The 12,284-nt window shown below is 46.7% G+C and overlaps 1 pseudogene; it reads right to left on the reverse strand.

Annotated features, from left to right (window-relative positions):
• LOC123042256 (G-type lectin S-receptor-like serine/threonine-protein kinase B120) overlaps positions 1–12,284 on the reverse strand; it is a 51,349-nt pseudogene that overhangs the window by 5,038 nt on the left and 34,027 nt on the right.

Consider the following 12,284-nt stretch of genomic DNA (forward strand, 5'->3'; position numbering starts at 1 on the left):
TATCACTTTTTTTCATAAATAATTGCCCTGCATAAATAATATTGCAGACCAAGGCAAAGATCCTTGTTCTTTGACAAAAACAACATATGATAATAAAACAAACTTGGATGGATATCTCCTGATTTGTTTAGGCCGAAAATAATCCGCCATGAAATTGATGATCCCTAGGTGAAACCGAAATCCCTCACGGGTGAATCGGCCGCGGGAACAAACCGATAAACCGGCAATGGCGTTTATAAGCCGGTGCGGACGAGCAAGTTGTCATCCACGTTGTAAGCCGGTGAGGACGCGTGAACCGGCCGCGAGAGCGGACGGGCGAGTCGTCTGTGGTGTTGTAAGGTGGTGCTGACGGGCGAGCCGGTCGGCGCGTTGGCGTAAACCGGACCGCAGGGGCGATGGCTGGTATTTTTTTTTGCCGGATGCTGGCGCCGGATAATGCATAGTGCTTCTTTTGTTTTTTGTCAAAAGAGTTAATTGGTTCTGTGCCTTCTAGTGCCTGAGCTCTCCACATAACCCGTCCGGCACTTTTTGAGCCGAAATCTTTGGAACCAGAACTTCTTGATAATCCGGCCGGACCCTCTGATAACCCAAAAATTTTTTACCGGAACCTCTTGATAATCCGGCCGGAACTTTTGATAATCCGGAACCTTTAAACCGGAACCTATGGATAATCTGGCCGAAACTTTTGATAATCTGGAACTTTTGAACCGGAACCTCTTGATAATCTGGCCGAAACTTTTTGATAATCCGGAACTTTTCTGTAGCCTAAGTCGGAACTCTTGATGACTCAGACGAAACCTTTTGGCGATTCGGTTGGAACCCTTCGGCGATTCGGACCAAACTTTTCGTCGAGGCGATCAGAACTCTTTGGTGATTCAGACGGAACCTGTCATCGAGGCGGTCGGAACCTTTCGCCGACTCAGACGAAACCTTTCGTCAAGGCGGTCGGAACCTTTTCGGTGAGCCAGCTGGAACTCTCCGACAAGTCGACCGAAACTTCTTCAATAAGCTGGGCGGAGCTTCTCAATCCCTGGGATAGCGCCCTTCAAGAACTCAACACCACCGTGCGCAGGCCCCACGGTGGGCGCCAACTGTCGTGGAATTAACACGTCAGATGTCCTTAATGTCGGGACTTAGTCGCGAGGCCAACGCATCTATGTGATAGCTTGAGAGGGGTTGATCGGGACGAGAGACACAACATGCAAGACAAGGGTTTAGACAGCTTCAGGCCCCGGGAAACATCATCCGGTAATAACCCTACATGCTGTTTGTGGCTAGGTCTCATTATGCTCATGAGAGGAGTCGCCGTAAGCCGGCTCCCCCTTTGTGTCTAGCCCTAGAGATTGTTCTTGTTTCCTGTCCCTCTTGGGGAGCCTTGCCCCTCCTTATATAAGTTAGAGGGGCGGGTTACATGTGGAGTCCTAGTTGGACTAGAACTAGCCTATCTTGTACTACAAGCCGGAGTCAAGTCTGGGTCTTGATTCCTTGTAAGGGAGATATTCCTCACGCCTTTCCTCTTAAGCCGGCCTATCATAACGTAAGCCGGCCTTCTAGGCCTTGAGCCTCCTGGGCCCTCGGGTCTTGCCGCTCCTCTAATACGCTTGCCAGGTCACCCATAAGTCGCTAGGATCGGGCGGGTCACTTAGTGCGTCGTCCAGTCAGGGCGGGTCATTAGTGAGTCGCCAAGTCCGGCCTGGTTATACTTCCAACCGGGTTACACCGCGGCACTACTAGGAAAAGGCATGCTAGTGGGGCACCGAATTTGCCTTCTAATGGTGCACTACTGGTGCGCCACTGGCATCACGCCATTAGAATTAAATTCTAATGGCGCACTACTGGTGCGCCATTAGTATCTGGTGTTCTAATGGCGCACCGCGTAGTGCGCCATTAGTATAGCCTGCATTGCGCCATTAGAATGCCTCCCAGGGGCCATATGTACAAATGTGCTTTGGCATTCTAATGGCGCACCAGCAGCTAATGCGCCATTAGTGTGATGATCACAGTGCGCCATTAGTGTCTTGTGTGGTACGCCATTAGTATGAATATTAGGTTTTATTTTTTTTTGCTTTTCTGATTTTTGCACAGGTTACAAAATATATTATTGCATAGAATATAGACAGCAGCACACAGCAACATCAGATTCATCAAATACAATAGAAGATTAGTCTCCGAATACAATTCATCATATTAGTCTCCGGATTCAAAAGACCGGACAAAGATAAAACAGTACAAGTCTCAAGACCGCGAGTATCGAGTTTGCGGGGCTCTGGCACTTGATTCGGAGGTTGCGGGGCTCTGGCATTTGATCTTGAACTCCTTGTACTCATCTTCGCTCATCAAAGGATATTTCGCCTTGATCTTGTCATAACTATCACCTTTATCAATCATTCTCTTCACCGCGCTTCTCCAAGTAGACATGGCCGTGCTCATCTTCGTGAGGGCGGCATTGTTCACTTTATTCCCTGAGAGGCGTGTGTTTTCAAATTCGGCGGGGAACTTGTATCGTTCGTGCAGCTTCGTGAAGAGGAGGTTGCGCAAATTCCCTCGGTCCTTATGCCTAAGGTTCTCGGTGTTGATCGAGACGGTGCTCCGGAGAATGCACCCGAGCTGAACCGAGTACCCCTTGACTATATGTTTGGGCTCCGTTGGATTCCCGTCGGAGTCCACTTGAGTGAATTCCTCCTTGACGGTGCGGAGCGCATTCGGGCGCCGGTCCTTCCTTTGCTTCTTCGGTTGGCTGCCATCTGTGTGTGCGCCGCCACCATCTGTGTGTGCGCCGCCATCATCAGTGGTGGCATCCTCGGCGGCACCATCAGTGGTGTCATCCCCGACGCCACTAGGGGTTGTGTAATCAGGATCGGTGTCTTCCGCGGCGTCATCATAGCGGTGAGGTTGTTCCTCCATCTCTTGGGACAGCTCCCAGAATAGCTTGCCGCCCGAACCACCAGCCTCATCGTTGTGGGCCATGTTTCTCTCTAAATAGGAAAAAAGTTTGGTCAAAAAGATGGTTATTGTCAAGGAACAAGATCATGGTCTCATGATTTAGGGTTTGTCGACACCGAGGCACCCTAAAAGCCTAAGCTTTCATCATTTAGGTTCTCATCGACACCGAGGCATCCGGGGCAACCAAGTTAAGTTTTCATCATTTAGGGTTTATCGATGCCGAGGCACCCTAGGTTGGGCCTAATCTTGGCTCTATTGCCACCTATGTTGGGTTTATCATCTAGGGTTTATCGATGCTAAGGATAATTCTAAGTTGGGCCTAATCACTTGGCTCTATTGCCACCTATGATTTAATGCAGCAAGAATGGCAGGGCAGTTGATCCTACTTAACTAAGTACTAAGATAGCCCGGCCCATGCATTAGTCGCAAGTACCCCATATGTCCTATTTTTAGCAAAGTCATGCTAAAATTCACGGAAAATTTCAGCATGACCTTTGCTGAAAATAGGACATATGGAGTACCCGAATTTGCCGGAACGGAAGTTAATCGACATTCCGGCAAACTCAAGGGCCTCTCGGGGTACCTGCAAATTCATCACGACACGATGGTCGGAGACAAAACCCAGCCACAGACCATATGGTCCTCTGCTTTCATATGGACAAAAATCAGCTCAACTTATGTGAGCTTCCATTCCAGATATAATATGTCTCCCAACAAAAAATCATCAATAGTTTAGAAAGTCTGTACAAACACAGAAAGAATGACAAATGTATTTTTACAGATCATGGCTCAGAGTCATAAACATCTATGGACCAAATATAGTAATGGATACAGCAGATTAGTCTTATGATTTTACTTGTTCGGTATAAAATAGCTTATGCTTTCCTTACAGTACATGTCCACATTTGATATGTCCTTTTTGTCTGTCCTGCTTTTTGAATCAACCGTATCGAGCAATACTATGGAATTAGTCAAATAATTGTGCATGTTTTGACAATAGGATGAATGCAAAAGAAAATCAAATTATTGTGGCAATCTGTCCATCATCATGACTGTTGACAGTCGCCACACCCACTGTTGGACTTCGATCTAGCACAAATGGGGTGTATAAGAGCACAAAGGAGGACTGTACACCAATCTGTGGACAGCACACATAAGAACAGTAGCAGTAGTACTACTACTAGCAGTAGTACTACCAAAAGAAAGGAAAGAACAGTAGCAGTAGTACTACTAGCTAGCTAGCTAGCTAGCTGGTACTGATCTAGCTTCTGCATGCATTTCTCTGAATTTTGTTATACTTAAACACTACAAGGAATTATACTTTGTCATAGCTATTAGTCTTTGGACTAAGGGGCACTAGCACACTAGTAAGTGATAGGCAACCATCCTACATGGAAATGTGAAGAGTTACATGGATGAGTACCAGCTCTAAGTGAAGGCTCAATGGATTCAAGATCAACCGACTGAAGTTGCCCAAACCTGCAAGGAAAAGAGAGAATAATGATTTTGAACTGCTTCTGATGGCATACATAAGCATAAGTTCAGTCCCCCAAATCAAGTACTCCATCAGATTGGGATACTACTCTAGATTAGTGTAGCCACTATCTAACAAAAAATTTCAGAACTGAATTTCAGAGTACTCTAAATGTTGTGTGCCCTAGTATTTCTGTGTTCCCTTGCCTTTCTATAACATTTAGTAGCATGACAATTTTATCATGTTGAAAAAAATTCAGTAACATGAATTTGGCTAAGCCAAGCATGATCTTGCTTGCATTGCCTCCTTTGCTACATGAAGCAATAGGGTAGGTTCAGTTTCACTGAATTTTTGAAACTATACATCATTTGCTGAATTTTTGCTCTACATCACTTGCTCTTTGTAAATTATTGCATATATCCAGTGACTGAATTTTTGAAACTATAGGTGAACCTCTTCAGGAAACGCAAAACAGTTAACTGAAACTATCTAAAATAGTTAAATCCACTTGATGCTTACCTAAGGCCAACAGAATGAAATGAACTACGAATTTGTTCTCTGAAATACATGTAGGCCAACAGAGAGGATGTTCTTACAAGGGAGCAAGAAGCCTGCCGCCATGGCCCTAGGGTTTGCAGGTGAGGGGGTGGAGGAGAAGGGAGGAATCACCATGCATAGGTTGGGGAGGGAGGAAGGATGGAGAGGGAGGAAGGAGGAAGGAGGAGAGGTACCTGGGCAGGCGCGGCCGGTCGCCGGAGGGGTCAGGGTCGGGGTTGGGGTCGGGGTCGGCGGCGGCGGCGTCGTCGAAGGGATGCCTCAGTTGGCCGTGGGAAGGCCGGCGGCCGCGGTCGTCGTCCTGCACCCCGTGCCCGGACTGAGGAAGACGCCGGCGTTGAAGCTCCGGCAGCGGCTGGGCGTCGGGGGGCGACGGCGCGGGGGCGACGGCGCGGGGGCGACGGCGCGGGGGCAAAGTTAGGTTGAGTGGGGGGGGATCTGGCGAGGGAGGGAGAGAGGCCAGAGGGGAATAGGTGGAGGGAAGCTTTCTAATGGCGCACCACACGCAGGTGCGCCATTAGTACGACTGTTCTAATGGCGCACCACCCCTCGGTGCGCCATTAGAATTTTGTTTTAACCTAGCCTAGTAGCCATATCTACAGCCCAACCCTATCTACAACAGAACCCACGCACTAGCCCGATTGGTCAGCACACAGCACACACACCAAGAGGTCCTGGGTTCGATTCCCAAGGTCCCAAATATTTTTTATGCATTTTAAATGGTGTTTTTTATATTTATTTGTGTTTAAATATATTCAAACTTGTTTAAATCATAACAGTAATATTTTTTATGCATTTTAAATGCTGTTTTTTATATTTATTTGTGTTTAAATATGTTCAAACTTGTTTAAATTATAACAGTAATATTTTTTATAAAAATAGTAAAAAAAATTAAAAAATATGTTCAAAAAGTGCGGGTGCGGGGGGGCGGGTGCTCCGGCGGTGGAGCGGGGGAGGGTTGCGATGGGTGGAGCTAGCGGGGGAGGGTGCGGGTGCGATCGAGATGGAGGGGGATCGAGATCGAGATGGAGGGGGAATCGATGCGCCATTAGTAGTTTTGCAAAAAAGTAAAAATAATAAGTATATATACTAATGGTGCATCTCCTCTGAGTGCGCCATTACTAGTTTAAACTAGTAATGGCGCACTGTGCCACGATGCGCCATTAGTAGTTTTGCAAAAAAAAAGAATAAAACAAAATTTACAGTAATGGTGCACTGCCTGCTTGGTGCGCCATTAGTAGTTATAGATAGTAATGGCGCATTATGGACCCGATGCGCCATTAGTATGTATGGGAAAATGGAAAAAAAATAATTCATACTAGTGGCGCACCCTGTTTACGGTGCGTCATTAGTGTCTTCCACACTAATGGCGTATCACAAACAGGTGCGCCGTTAGTATATAGTAGTGGCGCACTGCTTCCACGGTGCGCCATTAGAATCAATTCTATCTATAGCCCTTTTCCTAGTAGTGCGGGGTATATCCCCGACATGAACTATACCAAACCATAAAATAGCAATGCCAAGGGTTTGTTAGTAAACTAATTACTTACTATGTCTCAACGACCCGGCTAGTGTTTGCTTGGTTTTGGTTTGTAGGAAAAATTCTTGCCATACCAAAATCTGAAATTTTGGGAGTCATTTATGTGCCCAACAATATGTTGCTTGCTTTGAGATCTCTGTGAATTATTGTTAATCTTGAATCTTGATGGAGATAAAGAAGACCTCTTGCTATTCCTTTAATTATTTTGAACCGTGTTGACCAATCAAGCACATGTTTCCGTGAAGCATCTTTCATGTTTAATATAAGATGAAGCTTGTGTCCACATGACTAACACTTTGGTTAATTTAAAGAATTTTCTAATGTGCAACAAAAGAGAAAAGGAATGTACCGAAAAGAAAAGCATCCAAGCTTTTGTTAGGTAAGTATTCGTAAATCAGTAACTTCTCGTCTTCATGAATGCATGACCCAAGAAGTCTGACTAGGTTCTTGTGCTGCAGCTTGGCAATTAGAATTACTTCATTTTTGAACTCCACTATACCTTGCCCAGAGCTCTGACAGCAACCTCATTTCCACCTTCCAGTGTGCCCTACATGAGCGCATATTTTTCACTTGAACAAGAAACCTACTTATTTTACTTCTAATAAAGATACCTTTTCACAAAAGGAAGTACTCCCTCCATCCCAAAGTTGTACTAAATCAACGACACTTATTTTGGTATGGAGGGAGTATATTTTCGCCCCTTTTAATTCTGATCCCACAAAATATTATTCAACTCTAAATTTGTATATCAAAACTAGTTCAAATCACCAACTCAACCAAACCACGCTGACTTTGGACTATGTGGCATCAACAATGACATATATTTCAGTAATTCCATATTACTAATAGGTGATCCCCACTAACCAATTTCACACAACATGTCAACTCAACATGCAATCATGCATAGGAAACAGCCGGCCTCAACATGCAACTGTGCATGAAAAAAATGCTCCATTATGCTGCTTATTTTCAATAATCTAATCCTATATATCACTAAATAGGTGACCCCCAATAATCTATTTCTCTCAATAATTTTATAGTTAGATAAAAATGATTTGAGAATCAAAGGGTGTTTTAGGAGTCAGACAACAGTTGAAGTGCAAAATATGTGTGTTTGGCCTTCTGTCGAAACACAATCTATTACCTTGTAGACATTGCCAAAACCTCCCCGTCCAAGCAAGTTGGAATGAGCGAAAAAAATTGTTGCTGAAAGGATGTCCCTGTAGCTAACAAATGGAAATTTTGTATGTTTGCCGATTGTTGGATGTGCTAAAGTATCCTCGCAACAGTTTGTTCTGCTTTTCCTTCTTTTGCAATTTGCCTGCTTGTAGGACATCATTTTGTTTCTTAAATATTTCACTAGTGTCATATGTAAAAACAAGAGGATATTTGTTACTCTACCTCTGTATTTGTACATTCAGACAGGGCATACGCATGTTAGTAGCAGCAGGCCTGCTATAATCGGAATTATAATCTTTACTGAACTGATCTCCTTATAAACTGCAGAAATGCAACAAACCAAAAATTTGAAATTTACTTGAATAAATACCATGATGGGTATGTGCAACTAAACTAAGTGCCTAAACTAACATAATTTAGCTAACTGGGCTACCATGGTTTGTGGTAAATTAAAGATTTGATCATTCTAAAAGAGTATTTATGCTCGTTTAGAAACTACCCCTCCAAATTAAATAATTACTATTTGGCTAGTGTCAGGTTATGGCAGTAACTAGCTATTTCCTAATGGAAAGGCTAAGACATGAAATCTAAAAAGAATTGTAAACACATTTGGAAGTGAAGGTTTGGCAAAATGGAAAAGTATATCTATTGTAGACTGTAGTTGTATAAATGATGTTGAAAGGAATTGCCAGTTTGTCAAAAAAGATGTTCCATGTTACTCTTTAGTTATTGAAAATGTGACGTTTTGGGTATGGAACTTCTAAATTTTAGTTGTTGATACCATTCAAAAAAATTAGATTAGGTTAAAAATGATGTGCCTAAATTTTCGCCAGACATTAGTCTATAGTATTATAATCTTGTTGGGTTTGGTACGTATATTAAAGTAGGAAAACAATGTTCACATTTTGTCATCATTCAAATATCATGTCAAGGTGATGGGCTAATTAGATGGACACACTTGAATGATTAGTCATAAGTGGTATGTCATATAGCTAATACAACATTTTATAATCTAGGTATTTTCATGAGAAATCATATGTCCACAGGCTCCCTTTGTAAATATTGGTGTTAATTTGAAGAGTACATGCTAATTACTTGGGAAGAAAGGAGGGCATGGAATAATACCAGGAGTATAAGCAAGTCCAAAGTACAGGCTCTCCCCACTGGTGATTGCCTTCCCAGTGTCGACAAGCTCCCCTGACCAAACCAAGCACCTAGACACGTCAGCCATACCTATGGTCCCGCTCAAGTTGGCATAAGCGTAAGCTGCGCATGAGCAGTTGCGCCTGCACTCAGCCTCGCACTCATCGAAGCTTCTATTGCGTATATGCAAGCACTTGTCAGGAACATTCATCCCAGGCAAGGCCACATTCATCCCAGGCAAGGCCACGAAACGACTTTGATTGCCGCATTTCAACGCTTGCTTTCTCCTACATCCTTTTGAAGAGTTTACTTCATCGATAGTCTCAAACCCCTCGAGACATTGGCAAGCTGGGACCGTATGAGTCAAGTCGCAATAACTGAATGGGCCACATGAGGCATAGAGCTCGCATGCAGCAGTGGGTCATCCACTAATGAGTGCCCATGATGACGAGTGATTGTTCCATGCTAGAGACTTGTCCTTGTCAGTGTAGTCAAGCGTGACGCGTGTGTACACCGAGTTGTCGGAGATTTCGTACGTGATGTAGAACTCGTCTCCAGAGTTTACAACCGTCTGGTAAAGGATGGAGCTGGTGTTGGATAGATATGTGCCACCAGTCACTGACACACCGTTCCACACACCTATGCGGCAGTATGGCCTAGTTTTGTTCCAAGTGACAAGCTGAAGGTCTGGGGCGCTAGGGTCGCCGCTGAATGAGAAGTCCCCAGAAGATGGATCATCCGAGCCCTTCCAAGCAACTAGCCGAGTGACGATCTGTGTCGTGTGGCTCACCACAAACCTCATGCCTGCAAGCATTGTGTCGGTTGGGTGATCAAAACTCTGTCATATGTCAGTGTCACTTGGCAACCGGAGAACAAAGTTCCCAGAGTTGCTTAGCTCTGCTGCGTAAGCTCCTGGTGCTCCGGCGGTGATATTGCTTGGTGTCGTCCAAATAGTGTGGCCTCTAGATTCAGACAATACCATTTGAGAATTGTTGGTGATGATGAGCTTCGCCGACAAAAGGGTGGTAATTGGGTTGTCTCGGTTGGCAACCCACACGATGGTGCGTGGTCCGGGAAGGCTATGGTACCATATGCCAAGGTAAAAGCTCTTGTTAGAGGTGGTCGGGGAGAAGAAGCCAAGAGTGAAGTCCCCGCTCTTGGAGATGAGCTTGTCATCGTGAGTGAGTGGCTTTGCTTGTGTTAGCTGGTGATCCATGCGAGACCGGGTGGACGTTTTTGGGCGCTTTTGGAGAGTGACGACGAAGATTAGGAGGAGTGCCACATCCCCATCGTCAATGCAGTCACCAGAATGCGGTTGGCCTCACCGGATGCCGACCCATTGCCGGTCTCCACGAGTACAGGTGATCGGCGTCGTTCAAAAGCTGTGACTTCCAAGGCGGCCATGAAGCCGTGGATCGGGCCGCTTCCCAAGGTAAAGAGAGACCCGGTAACTTTGTATGATTTTTTGCCGGAAAATTGGACTCGTGTCACAAGGAAGAAGAAGAAAGGCATTTTTTGCCAGCCACCGCCGCCGCCAGGATCGCCGGTGGCGAGATCGGCGAACGATGTTCGAGCAGCCAGACGGGCTCATTTGAATGCGTTATTGTGTTGTGGACCTGAGCTGAATGTGGGTTTGGATGTTGCGACGGTCGTGGGTCCTCCTGGTGCGGGCGAGGCCCAACCAGAGGCCCAAGCCTCGCGCAGCCCGGTGCAGACGTACGTGCATGTATTGCCGCAAACAGTTCTGCCTACGATCGAGTCTAGGTTTTCTTGTTCTGGCTTTCCTTCGCTCGGGACAGGACGGGCGAGAAGGATCTCAACCGCCGGCGGGATGGCGGGTCGTGGTCTGCCGCCGTCCAAGCGAGGGCCACCTACCACTGTTGCGGCCTCGTCCTCTGCCAGAGTTGGTCGCGGCGCTCTACCGGTAGTTGCCGCCAAGCCGGGAGCGGCCGATCAGGAGGTGTTGCCAGTCGCTGGGGCTGGTGGTGCTGGCCGCGGTGCCACGCCGGCCGGTGGGGGCGGACGGGGCGGTCTGCTTCCTCCAACGCAGGTGGCAGCAGGGACCGGGGCAACGGGAGTGCAACCCCGAGCTGGGACTGGTCGGGGCGCCCATGCATCCGCGCGACCGGGGGCTGCTGTTTCATGTGCACTTCCGACGACCCACGCGCCCAAATCCAACGCGCGGCAGCCGGAGGAAGTGGCACAGCCACCTGCAGCCAAGGCGCTGGCCCTGGGAAGGGGTCGCGGCGTGCATGGGCGTGATGGTTACTCTGGTTTTAGCAGAGATTGTCGGAATTACAACCGTTACGGTCAGTGGGGAGATGACGGATATGATGCGTATGGTGAGGGATTGCATTGTGGATCTTCCTCCAGTGGCGGCCATGGTTACAACCAGCACAATGCTGAGGACAATGGACAGTTTCAAGGTCCACCCGGTAATTTTGTGGAAGGTGTTGCCGGACCCAAGGATCGTTTCCGTGGTGGCTACCGTCGCGGGGGGAGAGGGAGACGACCACCGCCGCCTAGACATTATCCACCACCACCGCCACCTGTTGCAGATTTGGCCTTGGAGGAGGTGCTCGAGCATTCAGCTGAGGGGGAGGGAGACCCATCCAAGTTACCCGTGGCAGCAGTGGACGCGGTTCGGGCCTTGGCAGCAGTGCATGTTCTGGTGTCTACTGGAGGTGCCAAATCTAGGGACATACGTCTGATAAAGGACCGGAAAAAGCGGAGGGCGAAAAGCTCTCTAAGTGGGCAATTAAGAAGAAAAAGTTGCCTTGCTATAGATGTGGTGAACCGGGTCACTTCGTGGCAGAGTGTACGAATGAGCTTTGTGATTATTGTCTTCCCTCCCAACATGTGAACGGGGAATGCCCTCTTCTATCCGGTCCTAAGCCTGACATTAACATTTTTGGGGTCTGCTGTAAAGAGTTGATGTTTTTTGAGACACCGGAGGTGGATCCTCTACCGCAGATGGTTGAGAGTTCCTTCCCGGCAGTTATCAGAGTTACTAATGGACAGTTGACCGAGGCTCAGATCGTCAGACAGCTACGTGAGTTAGTACCGGGTAATTATCAGTGGCAACTGGAGCAGTTAGAAGGTCAGTCTTATAAGGTTGATTTTCCCACTAAAGAGGATCAGATGCATTTTCTAAAGTGGGGTTTATGCAGAGTGACGAGCACAAACATTGTTATTGCTTTCGACGAGTGGAAGCAGGAGGAACCCGAGGGTACACCTTTGGAGAAGGTGTGGGTTCGCTTCTATGGCGTACCACCTAAATTGGTAAAACATTTTCTGGTTTCTTGGAGCTTGGGTGTGTTGATCGGTAAGACAGAAAAGGTTGACATGCCATTCACACGGCGCACATAACGCTGCGAGGCTTTTGGTCAGTGTTGCGAGTATTGAGCATATACCAGATATAGTCAGATGGACATATGCTGGAGTCACTTA

Source organism: Triticum aestivum, chromosome 2B (genome assembly GCF_018294505.1).
Source record: "Triticum aestivum cultivar Chinese Spring chromosome 2B, IWGSC CS RefSeq v2.1, whole genome shotgun sequence".
Classification (NCBI taxonomy): Eukaryota; Viridiplantae; Streptophyta; class Magnoliopsida; order Poales; family Poaceae; genus Triticum; species Triticum aestivum.